Source organism: Oenanthe melanoleuca, chromosome 10 (genome assembly GCF_029582105.1).
Source record: "Oenanthe melanoleuca isolate GR-GAL-2019-014 chromosome 10, OMel1.0, whole genome shotgun sequence".
Classification (NCBI taxonomy): domain Eukaryota; kingdom Metazoa; phylum Chordata; class Aves; order Passeriformes; family Muscicapidae; genus Oenanthe; species Oenanthe melanoleuca.
This window is the reverse complement of record NC_079344.1, coordinates 1482724-1495935: the sequence shown is the minus strand read 5'-3', so window position 1 is coordinate 1495935 and position 13212 is coordinate 1482724. Positions and strand designations below refer to the sequence as shown.

Here is a 13212-nt window from a genome sequence, read left to right as displayed (position 1 = left end):
TATATGGGGGGAGGTTTATCAGTGGGGTTTTTTTTGCTAGTTTGGAGTTTCATTACAGATGTTGGTGTGTTCTGGCCCTGCACTTGAAATACTGTCAAGAAATGCAGCACTTAACAAGCTGGGAAATTCTTGAGTTAATGAGTGTTGCCTTTCTCACAGGTGCTACAACTCTTTGCAGTTTTGGCTTGGGGAGGAGTTTTTAATCAGAGCTTTGAGTGTTTGCTTGTGTTTTGGCAGTCTGGGGGGAGATGTGTGCCAGCTGCCATCTTCTGAAAGGGGAGATGAGCTCCCTGCCATCACTGCACTTCATGGGATGAGGCTCTTTGCACCCACCCGAGGAGCTTCCCCTCTGTTCCTCCTGCAGCTCCATGCTGGGAACCTCCCTGTCTCCTCTGTTCTGGCAAAAACCTCCCCTTCCCTCTCACTCCTGCAGGTTCCAGAGCTTGTTTAAGCCATAAAATCCCTTCTGCTTTTGGTGTCTGCTGTCACTTCCAGTGGTGTTTTGGTTTTCCCAGAACTGATGGGGGTGTTCCTCACTAATGCTGTTAAAGTTATTAAAAGTCTTCCAGCCAAATCCTTCTCAGAGGAAGCTGTGCCTGCAGCCTGATGTGCTTGGCTGACCAGAAAACCCCAAACCCCAGGGCAGCCCAGAAGGTGCAGAGGTGTTTGTGGCTGGGCTGGAATTTGCACATGAGTAACTCAGGGTGCAGAAGTGGAGCTGCTCCGGACCCCTGAGGTCAGGGCTGGGTAATTTGGAGTCACTGACTCAGAAAGGAGGGAGTCCCCACATGGAGAGAGCCTGGACAGCCTCAGCTTTTGGCAGCCAGGTGCCTTTGAAGGTGTTGGGTGGGGAATGTGCCCAGGTGGGTGGGAAGGATCTTGGGGAGAGTTTCCCCCTTGTCCTGCTGCTCCAACCTTGGCTCTGCAGATCCATGGACTCCTCAGTTTCACTGGTGCCACTCAGAGGCTGCCCAAGCCCTGTGGTTTCACTCTGGGTGTGCTTCACGTGTGTTTCCTGACTCCTTGGAGTGTAAATTGTGCTGTTTGTCAGCAGAGGGGGAAGGTTTTTTTGGTGAAGTGTGAAGCTGCAACGTGGGCACTTCAGTTTGGTTTTGTGTTTGCTTTCTTGGACAAGCTCCAGTGGAGCTCTTCTCTGAGTAACCCTGGAGGCCTCCTGCACAGCCTGAGCACATGGAATTCCCACAAGAGACACACTCCAAAAGAATTTTTTTTTTTAAATAGCAGCCAATTAATGAGAGACTGCTGCTGTAAAGACTCACTCCGTGCTCATTCAGAATGTATTTGGTTCTGCCAAACCACATAGAATAGATGGGACAGAGACAGAACATTTGCAAGGGAGGAGTCAGTATTTCATTTTCCCAGTGACCTGTGAGGGACCCAGAGAGGGTGACTGGTCAAGGGCAATCTACAGACTCCACTGCTGGAGCAACATGGGAATGACGTGGAAGCCCTGGACTGTGAGAAGATTTTTTTATTGTTATTATTTTTTAAGTTACCATAAGCAAATCTATACACAGACATGACTGGCCTGATCCAAAGCCAGTGTGCATTTCCCAAACTCCTCCTGAGCTTTGGATCAAGCCCTAAGTCTGCAGAGAGGAGTGAGGGAGTTGTTTTTTTGGGATTGTGTGTGTCCTGGGCCCTGGCTGATGCAGCAGGGGTGGCTGTGCTGTGAGAAGGATTTCAGCATTGCACTTGTGATCTACACACAAACTTCTCAAGGTTTGGGCAGGAGAACTGTAACAGCCAGGGGAAATATCAGAAATGTCTGTTTTACAATAGAATATATGTAAGAATTGTTAATCTTCACTGCTGTAGGTTATTGTGAAGAACTTCCTGTCTTGTCTCTGCAAGATACAAGATAAACTTTATTATTGTTTCTTGTTGCTGTTAGTTTCTCAAAGAACACACGTGTGATGGGGGACAGCATTGCACAAGTGGCACAGGAGAAGTGGGAGAATTGCTCTTCAGTTCTTGTCATCCTGCAGGTCTGTGAGTGTCCCTGTGCCTCAGTTTCCCTGCTTTGAAATGGAGCAAATCATTCCCTGGGGCACTGAGACAAGTGAGTGAAAGTGTATCAGAAATGGGCTTGTCTGATGAAATGGAGGCCAGAGAATTGCATAATTGCATTTAAGATAAAACTTCATTTCTCAGGTTATTGTGGGCATTGAGTTGTGTAATGGTGTAAGAAGGGAAAATTTAATACTCTTGAAAACCCTGTGTAGAATTTCAGTGTGGTGAGCAATGTTTCTTTTTGGGGCTAGAGCAGGGTGCAGAGGCTGCATGGCAGGGAACAAACTGCAGAGAAACCCAAACTGGTTCCTGGAGTGGCTCAGGTAGGACTGATCAGGTGGAAAGTCCCTGGTAATGGGTCAGGATGTGCCAGCAGGAGTGTAAGCAGTTGGAAAGGCATTGGATACCTTGCAGGTTGCTTGAGGATGATCAAGCAGGAGTACTTAGAACTTCACTTTTTTTTTTTTTCTTCCCTAAAGAAATTAATCCCATTTTTTAAGAGAAAAGGAATCAAAACTTGTCTTGCCAAGAATCATGGGCAGATGATGAGAAGGAGCAGAGCAGTGAGTAAACATGTTCATTGGTAAGATGTTTTTAAGGCAAAGAAGTAAAGCCAGTGAGTTAAATTTTGGAGTCATGAGTATTTTTGAAATTTTACTTGAAATGTTTGGTCTCTCAATGACTTCACTCAGATAATTTTGGTCAATTATTTTGTATAACTCTGCCTCATGGGAGGGTGTCCTCCCAGTACAGAGGCTCTTTTATCAGCCTGTGTCCTGATTTGCCACTAAACGTTGTGGGAGTTTCCCCAGAGGCATGTGATGTTTTGGCTGCACCTCTGCAGATCTGGCACTTCAGATGGGTTTTGTTTAGGACCAGGCTGTGACAGCAGCAGGCAGGGGAAGGAGGGGATGGAAAAAGGAGGGCTCTGCTAGATCTGAGCAGTTTGCAGCTCCTCCTGAGTTTCACTGTGGAGTGTTGTGCCTTAGTGATGTTCTCCAAGGTAACTAAACACTCTGCCAGTATAACTTTATATCACTTATAAATGTTAATTAATTTATCATGGTGTAAAAGCCTTTCTTAGTGATACTGCTGCAGGAACAGTAGGGCTTCTGGCAAAAAAAAAAAGATCACAAGAAACACACTTTAATTCAATTTAATGGGGGGAGAGGAGAGTCCCAAAGCTCTGCATGGGATTTCTGCCAGTTTGAAACCCAGCCCTGTGCTCCCCTGCCCACCAGAAAATAACACAGAGCCCAAGTGTTCAATGGAGCTGGAGCTGGGTCGTGGTTAAGAGTGAAAGGCCTTGATTGCATAAACAGAACCAAAACACAAGGAACAATTGGTGGGAGAAAGAACAAGGAGAAAAAGGAAAAAAGTCTTTCTAAATCATTTTAATCAGTAACATTCCACATGAAGGAGAGCTTGTTCTTTGGGAATGTGGTCCCACAAGGAGTGGTGAGTACATGCAACTCACAATTTTGACAAGGTCAGACCATCAATTTTTCTCAAGATTTGTTCTCTATTGGTTGTTTTGGGGGCTTGGGTTTGGTTTTTTGGCAAAGCAAGTTGCTTTTACTTTGTGACTTTGGGGCATGGTGACTGGAAATGTGCACTTTTTCATCAATGGAGAACATGCACTTTGATATTTTTGGTATTGTGCCACCCATAAGGGCCATTTAATTAAGAGCTGGACTCAGTGGTCCTTGTGGGTTCCTTCCATCTTGGAATATTCTGTAACTGCTGCCTGCTGAGCCATTAGTACCAGTTAAGCTCATGGTGACACTGACCTTCATTTATCACCCTTCATTCCCAGCCATCAAGAACTCATTGTTTGTAATCTATCACAAAATGCCATTTAAAAAGCAATTCTTGCTGTGAACAAAACAAAGCAAGGCCAGCAGTGGTTATGTAGAAATGTGCTCTGTTCCTGCATGGGAGCTTTTCCTGGGAAGGAATGTTTAACATCACATGGAGAATAAAACTGGCAGTGGTGAGTGGGATCCTTTCACACCCTCTCAGTGCCAGGGAAGCTGAGCCCTCCTTCCAACCTGCAGCTCTCAAGTACCTCAGAGTTATTTCACTTACCTCATCTCCCAAGCCCCTTGCCCAGGAGCTGCAGCCCCAGCACTGAGATTTGTCCTTTCTGTGCCATTTTATCAGTGTTTAAAAAGAGCCATTGTGCCTCTCCCCTTCCTGTCTCTGCTCCTTTGTGCCTTTTTCCTGTTCCAGATGTTGGCCCACAGGGCTGCTCTGGAACTCGCTGCTCCCCTGGGGTTTAGTTGCTTTTTTGGGGACAAATTGTGACAAGAGGCACAGGAAAGCTGAGCCTCCCTCCCAGCCTGGCCCTCTCCTCATTCCTCAGCTTGTGCTCTGTGCTGAAAAACCTGATTATTCTCCCAAAATTATCATTATCAGGTTCTTTAGAAATGCTTCACCCTTTGTGAGTGGAGACTTCCAGAGCCTTTGCCTTTTGTGCTGTTGGTAGAAGCCAAACCAGTGATTCCATGGGGATTTTTTCCAGTGGGGCAGTGAATGTTCTGTTCTATGGAACCTGGTTAGTGCTGGGTTCTGGAAGGTGGATCCTGGACAGCCACACTGCTAAAATAAACCCAGTGCTGAAGGAAATCAGCCTGTGGTTAATTAGCAGCACAGAGAGTGAATATGGATCAGTGTTCAGATGTTTGAATTGGAAGTTCTTGATGTAACTTTACAGCCTTGGATGCACTAGCTTTTTTTCAAATCCTAAAGAACCATCAAAAAAACCTATTTTAAAAGCTCTTTTGAAGGCAGTTTTCTGTATTAAACTGATTGAAGTGAGGGCTGGTGATGTCATTTCCCACAAACTTACTGCAAAACTCCAATAAAAGCCTGATGTTAGGAAAACCACAGCAGAATGAGAGCAGCAAAGTGTGCCCAAGGAATAATAATGCCATCAGAGGTGGAGTAAAGCACTCCTGCACCACCCCTGGAAAGAGCCCAGGTGGCTTTTCCCTGAGGAGCTGTTTGAAAGCCTCCCATCCTCCTCTTTGTGCAGTGCTGACACTTCTCAGCAAGGCTGTCTTGAGGATTCCTGTGATCCTGATGAGGAGAAAAAAAAAAAAAAAAAACAACAAAAACCAGCCTGGTTGTAAAACAGCTTTTTAAAACAAAATGTTCCATCGAGAGCGAGCTGGCAGCACCATTGTGTGCTTTCTTTGAAATGTCTGCTGATTTAAAGGGAGGCACTTCTGATCTGCTGAGTTTTGGGCTGCTTTGGTGTATTTTTGTGGCTTCCCCTGGTGAGTTTTTTTTGAGGTTCTCATTGAAGCAATGCAGGGGCTCACTGTGTATTAACACCAGCCAGCAATGCCATTCTGGAGCTTTCTGCATATGAGAAGTCCTGGGATTTTTACTGTTGAGAAAATAGTCTCTGGGTGAAATTAATCACGTTTGAAAAATATATATATATATCACTAAATTTGCCCACACATGTTGTAAACATTCTCTGTAAAGTGTAAGTCAAAGAGATTTAATGTTGAGACAAAGCAGAGCAAAATAATCTTAAAAAAGAAATATGAATCTTTCTGTGTACCAGGCTCCACTGTCTATTCACTCCCCAAAATGTCCACCAGATTTTTTTTTAGGGTGCTGTGATAGGATGAACCTGATGCATTTTCTGCTGTGCAGAATTTTGGGCAGAGTACTCTGGGATTGCACTGGTGAGGTACAAACCCAGCTGGGCTTGGGCATTTCGGGCCAGGATTGCTTCAGGGGTGGGCAATCAAATGAAATGTGAAACAAGAGAATAAATGCCCTGCTGGCGGTTTGGGCAGTGCCCAGAGGCTCCCACTGAGCTCAGAAAGTCTCTTTTCCCCTTCCCAGGGACCTTGTGCAATGATTTCCAGCAGCAGGGCAGAAATCTCTGCATCCTCAGCCACAGAGGGAACATCAGGAGCCTTTTGGATTAGGCAAAAGCAGGAGGCTGCTGGTGGGAAATCCTTTCTGGAGCAAAGCAGGCTGGAGTGGTGTTAACTCTGTGTCACTGGGTCCTTCACACAGCCTGCTGCAAATTCATCCTTATTTTTAGGGAAAAGACATTTGGAGTTACCTTCTCCATCCAGTGAAAACTTTGGCTTTTAAGCTTTTTCAGCTGTTCCAAGAAGGAAAATGAAATGTTGTCTTTAAGCACCTCACTTAAATACTCCCAAGCTGTGAAAGTGCACATTTAATAGAGGAAAGTTCTGTTTTTAATGCACTAGTTTGCATTTATAGGAAAGATAAACCCAGTCTGAAGTAACATTTCTCTGAGCCTTTTTTGGTAGAGTTTGATCAGTGGTTTAAGTTCCAGGAACACTTCAAAGCAGGCACTTCTCATTGGCCATTTGCAAAATCACCTTCTGAGACTGAGGCTCTGGAAATGCATTTATTCATAGAATGTGTCTTGCATTAGTCCTCAGTTGGCCAACAAAATTATCTAAGGCATGTCTGAGGCAGCTACTAAAAAGAAACTTAAAAGACATTACTGTTCTAGTGAAGATGATGCAATACACTCGGGCTATTATCAGTCTCCAAGTAAAATTAAATGCATTCAAATGAACTTGTTCTGAAGGGATTTGATGAATACAGAGCTCTAAAGCTAAGTTGCTTTGAGTGGAGGCCCACCCTTGTTAATTGATTGTGCCTGAGAGCTGAGGTGGAAGGAGGGTGCTGCACCACCCCTGAGCTGAGCCCAGGTTTGCATGGGATGAAAAGGAAGTGACACATGATATTCCATGTTGGTTTTCCTCATCTCACAGGCCAGGCCTACAACAGTGGAGTTTTGCAACAGGAAGCAAAATGCTAAATAAGTTGGCTTTTATTCAGATAGACTTAGAGCAGAGTGGGGTGAATGTTCCCTTTAAATCAGAATTCTTGGCTGTTGCCTTGAGGTGCCTCAGACGGCACTGCCTGCTGGGGCTGAAATAAAATGTTATTTTTATTTGTTAAAACACTTCATTATCTAAGAGAACAGCAGTGTTTTAAGATTTCAAAGTGCCTTTCATCCTCAGGGAGCATAGCAAAGCTCTGCCTCAGTGCAGGAATTGTGCAGGGCTCTCTGAGGCCAGCTCAGCTGGAGCAGTGAAATGGATGGAGCTGATGCACAGAGCCCAGCAAATGCCCCCCACATTCCAAGCACATTCCAAGCACATTCCAAGCACATTCCAAGGCTTCTGGAATGCCAGGGATCCCTTGGGCACCTCACCCAGGCCCGGGAGCAGGTGGGGGTGGGTGGCAGGCTGGGGAGCAGGTGGCTGCTGCTGCACACCCTGTGACAAAGGCATGCCTGGCCCACACCCTCTGGGGATGTCTCAGGCTGGCAGAAACAATTCAGGGGCCATTAGCAGGAAATGCTTTTGCCAAGCCAGCACTGACACCCACGGGATGCTCCTTCCCTTGGGAGGCAGGAATGCAGCAGCCTTGGTCAGGGGAGGGTTCCCCACGGGGCAGCCTGGCCCTAATACAGCCCTTCCACTTATTTAATTGCATTTCCCTTTCCCTGTCCCTTTCCCTTTCCTTTTCTTTCCTTTTTTCATTTAATTTCATTTTTATTTTATTCTTAACATCAAGTGCTCAAAAAACCCCAATACCAGTGTTTTTTTTTTCACAGTTTCCTTATCAGTGCCTCTTGTATCCATCCATGTTGCTTTTTCTATTACTGAGTAGTAGCAGGCTGAGCAGCCAGAGCTTTTATAGCAGTGGAATCCTTCTGTGGGAGAGTGTGTGGCCCTTGTGGAAGTTTCAAAGGCAGAGACAATTTTATCTTCCTAAAAAATACGAGGAAATAATGAAAAGCAGATTTTAAAAGAATCCCCAAAGAGTCATGATAATTTATCAGGGGTGATCAGCAGAGGAAAGCAGAAAGGGCTGGTGCTCTTTGCTTTACTCATACACACATTTCCCTTCCTGGTGCCACTCTGATTTTCAGAAATATGTATATTTTTAGTTCTTAGCATGTGTTTTCTCCTGTTTTCTTTCCTTGCCTGTAAAAAGAAACTGTGTAATTCCCAGGATTTGCTCACCTGGACTTCAGCACCCATGTTTTGAAAGTGAAATCTGATTAATTGCTGCAGGAAGAATGGGATGGGGATGTTTTTAATTTCTGTTCCCCACGAAGCCACTTCACACCCTGGTACACAGCTCCTTCCTGTTTGTCCGTCTCATTTACCTGCTCATCCTGCTGGAAATGGAAATTCCTGGGTCAGGGACTTTCTCTTTCCTGCTGCTTGTGTATTAGGGCTGATATTTGGTTGGGGTTTATGGGGGATTAGTGGGTGCTGCCATAAAACAATCACCATCCTCAAGAGCCAGCGGTGTGAAGGGCTGGAATGGAATTTGCTGAATTCATTCCATGTGCAAATGAGCACACACAGGTTCAGCTGGAGAGCTCTCCTGCAAGGAAACAAACCTTTCAGGTTTGGGGAGCTGCTTTTGTTTGCTTTTCTGGACACCCTCTTCCAGCTGAGAGCTTTCTGTAGCTCTGGGCACAGGGGAGGTTCTGAGCACAGATTACACTGTCTGAATGCTTCTGGCTTCTACCCGAGGCTCATTTAGGGTTTTTTTGTTTTGTTTTGGGAACTGTTATGCATAACTGCATTCATGATTTCAAGTTTTGACATCTTTTTTTGGTGTTGGAACACCTGGAGTGTTTCCAGTACCCTTGCACACTTGCACAGCAGGGACCTGCCACTTGTATTTACAGAAAAGGACTGAGAGCAATGGGGACAATTCTGATAAGGATAAAACACTTCAAAAGCACCTGAAGATTTTGAGAACTTAGGTTTAATTACCAAATCCAGCTAAGCTTTATGTGCTAGAACAGGAAATTCATCTCACTTTGCTCTGTTGGAGAACTGTGTCCCCAGAGCTTCACTTTTTTCAATCTGGTGTGGCTTTTACCATTCTCTCATTTGTGCTAAGCAAAGTATTTTCCCCTTTAAGCCCAAATATTGCAAATGGGAGCCAGGAATGCAGAATATGATGTGTTCCAGTTACCTGGGGCACTCATGTTTTATCTTTGATTTGTGCTGAGAGAAAGGAGATAGCAATAGGAGAAGTGGAGAAGTATTTTCAGAATTACAGCCCTGTGGTGAATCAGCACATCCCCTGTGTTGTGGGATTTGTGGGGTGAGGAGCACAGGGGATTTGGGATGGAGGGGCACAGGGATCTGGGATGGAGGAGCACAGGGATCTGGGATGGAGGAGCACAGGGACCTGGGATGGAGGAGCACAGGGCTCTGGGATGGAGGAGCACAGGGATCTGGGATGGAGGAGCACAGGGATCTGGGATGGAGGAGCACAGGGATCTGGGATGGAGGAGCACAGGGGATCTGGGGTGGAGGAGCACAGGGATCTGGGGTGGAGGAGCACAGGGATCTGGGATGGAGGAGCACAGGGATCTGGGATGAGGAGCACAGGGCTCTGGGATGGAGGAGCACAGGGATCTGGGATGGAGGAGCACAGGGATCTGGGATGGAGGCTGCAGGAGGAGCACAGGGATCTGGGATGGAGGAGCACAGGGCTCTGGGATGGAGGAGCACAGGGACCTGGGATGGAGGAGCACAGGGGATCTGGGATGGAGGAGCACAGGGATCTGGGATGGAGGAGCACAGGGATCTGGGATGGAGGAGCACAGGGACCTGGGATGGAGGAGCACAGGGCTCTGGGATGGAGGAGCACAGGGATCTGGGATGGAGGAGCACAGGGATCTGGGATGGAGGAGCACAGGGATCTGGGATGGAGGAGCACAGGGGATCTGGGGTGGAGGAGCACAGGGATCTGGGGTGGAGGAGCACAGGGATCTGGGATGGAGGAGCACAGGGATCTGGGATGGAGGCTGCAGGAGGAGCACAGGGCTCTGGGATGGAGGAGCACAGGGATCTGGGATGGAGGCTGCAGGAGGAGCACAGGGATCTGGGATGGAGGAGCACAGGGATCTGGGATGGAGGCTGCAGGAGGAGCACAGGGATCTGGGATGGAGGAGCACAGGGCTCTGGGATGGAGGAGCACAGGGACCTGGGATGGAGGAGCACAGGGATCTGGGATGGAGGAGCACAGGGATCTGGGATGGAGGAGCACAGGGATCTGGGATGGAGGAGCACAGGGATCTGGGATGGAGGCTGCAGGAGGAGCACAGGGCTCTGGGATGGAGGCTGCAGTTGGTCACAAACCACTGTCCTAGTTTTTGGCATGGGTGGCCTGATTTGTACAATGGTGCCAGTTCACATCGGTGTTTACAGAGCACAGGCAGGATGTGTGCTGGGCTGTCGCTCTGCATTATCTGCTCCTGGTGTATTTTTAGGCTCTTGCTTCCATGACAAAATATTCAGTGACAGTATATTTGCCCACAAGCCTTTGAAGGTCTTGTTTTTGCCTCATGGAAGAGCTCCCATTGTTTGGGATTCAGCCAGCCTTTAAGCAGCAGTGCTGTGTGCTTTACATGTCATCTCCATAATGTTTCTAGTAACAAACTTTGGGTTGCTTTCAGTGAAGCCAGGGCTCTGCCTCAGAAAGGTTGAGTTTGTGGCAGGCTGGCTGCTGCTCAGCCCTCGGTGCCAAACAAGTTGTGGGGAATGTTGTGAAAGCCGTGGGGAGGGTGTGTGGTGCTGGTAATTACAATAAACAGAGCAGCCTGGGGAGGAGCTGCTCTCCTCCCGCTGCCTCCCAAGGGAGCCCAGATCCCAGCAGGGAAACCTTCCCGGAGATCCCCAGGTCAGAGCAGGAGTGAGTGCTGGAGATGAAATGTGAGAAAGTCCTGCTCCTTATGAGACTTCTGGTGTGAAGTCCTGGGCCAGAACTGTGGAACTTTCCACCAGCACTGAGAGCTAATTCCCCAAGCTCAGCATATTCAAAGCCTGAATTCAAAACTCATCTTTTCCATGAGTATTTTTTTTTTCTCACAAACTCACAATGGATAAAAATAAAGTCTTAAGAACTAATCCAGTTAAGCTTTTTCTTGCCGGCTGAGAAGAGAGGGGAGATAGGAGGAACAATGAGCACTTTGTTTCTCTTTTGCAATATCTGGTCAGTGGTCAGATACAACAGAGGTAAAGAGGTCACATAACCACAGATCATTTGGAGCTGGATGTGCTGCATTACAGGTCTGGGTGGGACATTTTGGAGGGGATAGAACCAGCACAAAGCTGTGTGGGCATGGTGACTTTAAAAGACTGAAGAAGACAAATCTTCTTTTTCAGGCTCATCTATAAATCAATTACCATTTGTTCCTTATTAATAATTTAGCTGCCAAGAACGTGCTTATTGCTTTAGAAGAGGGGGAAAAATACAGACTGTCCCTGTACTGAGGAGCTGGCAGGCTCAAAGATGCAAGGCAGTACTCCTGGGAATATCCAGGGAAAACTGTAACCATGGGCTGGATTAATTACTTCAATAATTCTGCACTGTCTACTCCCTGCAAACCTTTTTGTCTGCTTGCATTGTGGTGATCCTGCTTGGTGCTCTCAGTTTAATCAGCATTCCCAAGGAAATGAGATAGTGAAGGATCATCCTTCCATCTCTTCAGGGCTGGAAGGAATTTCTGCACTACTGTAATGCTGAAAGCCACAAACAGGGAGAGGGGCCCAGGTAGGAGGGAGGGAAGGAAGGAAAAGCCAGAGGGAAGCATGTGGGGGATGTCCAGTCTGGACATGGAGTTTGGGAGAAGCTGCTGCTGGGATGAGTTCTCAAATGTGTTATAACAGAGGGCTGGAGTGCCCTGAGGACAAGGTTTTGGACTGAATACCTCTGAGCAGATATGGGACAGGGTGAGAGAGGAGGGTGATTGATGGGTCAGAGTGATAATTTTAGCAGCTGTGTTTTCTGATGGGTTGGAGGAACAAGATATTTATCTGATGTGCCAGAGAGCAGGAAGAGATTAGCTGGGATGACACAAGGACAGGCAAGTTGTTTTGATTGCTGAAAGGGAAAAGAAGGGGTAGGTCTTCACTTGATAAGAAAATGTATCAAACAGAACGTGGCTGGGAAGGCTGCTGGGGTTCTGCAGCCGTGGTTCTGGGTGGTGAGTAGTTTCTAGAGTAAGGTTTGATGCAGCAAGTCTGTGCCAGGATGGGCTGAACCTGGGGTTTCTGGCTGCAGGTGCAGGCAGTGGCTTTGCCATTCCCCCAGCAGTGCTGGGGCAGCACAGAGAACACAAAACACAGGTGAGGTGCAGAATCAGAGAATAACAGAAAAGTTTGGGTGGAAGGGACCTTAAATCCCACCTCATTCACCCCTGCCATGGGCAGGGACATTTCCACCATCCCAGGCTGCTCCAAGCCCTGCCCAGCCTGGCCTTGGACACTGCCAGGGATTCCATCTGCTCTGTGCCAGGGCCTGCCACCCTGACAGGCAGGAATTCCTTCCTTGTGTTGAACCCAAATCTCCCTTGTGCCAGTTTAACCCATTGAGGCACAGCACAGAGCTTGAGCTCACCTGCTGAGGGATGTTGGGAGGCAGAGCATGGAGCTGGCAGTGCTCTCCTGGAGGGGAGAGACCCTGGCACAGCCTTGGCGTGGGTTTGAGTGCTGGGTTGGCATCAGCTGGCACTGGACACTGCAGTGCCCTTCCCCTGGCAGCAAGCTCATCTGGGAGAGAGATGTCTGCAGGCTTGGAGGTTTGGGACTGGGATAAGGGAGGTGGAGAGGGGCTGGGCTTGTTGAATGTCTCACGGAGAGGGGGAGTTGGATCCTGTTACAAACAGAGCAGACTCTCAGTAAATAGGCTGAGTGCTGTGAGGGGGAGGCTGCCTGGTCACTGCCTCTGTGTATTTTAGAGCAATTTCATTTGTTTCACGGAGTTGTTTTTGTGAGGATGGAGTGGGTGTGTGGACCAAAGGCTTAGTCACGAGGGGAGGGGAAAGAAAACTGTCTTGACTTGTGAAGTCAAATATTTGTGACTTATCCCATTGTTTCCCTATCTTTGTGTAGTTTCAGACCATGCTCACAGGCTGTGGGAGTGAGCAGTGCTGCTCCAGCTGTGTTTGCCCATTATTCCTTTCTGTAGCATCCAGGTATTCCCAGAGGATTCCTGCCCTTTTGCACCCTTGGTCTGTGCTGTGTCCCTCACTCTCCTGGTCCAGACAGTATTTAGGGAAGGTGTAGGTAGTGAGACATCTCCCATCAACAGAACCTGGAGGGTGCTTAAACCATGTGGATGATTCAG

The 13212-nt window shown here is 47.5% G+C and overlaps 1 protein-coding gene across 2 annotated transcripts in view; it reads left to right on the top strand.

Annotated features, from left to right (window-relative positions):
* Positions 1–13212, top strand: part of SMAD3 (SMAD family member 3) — a 67166-nt gene that overhangs the window by 25708 nt on the left and 28246 nt on the right. The window lies entirely within an intron of this gene.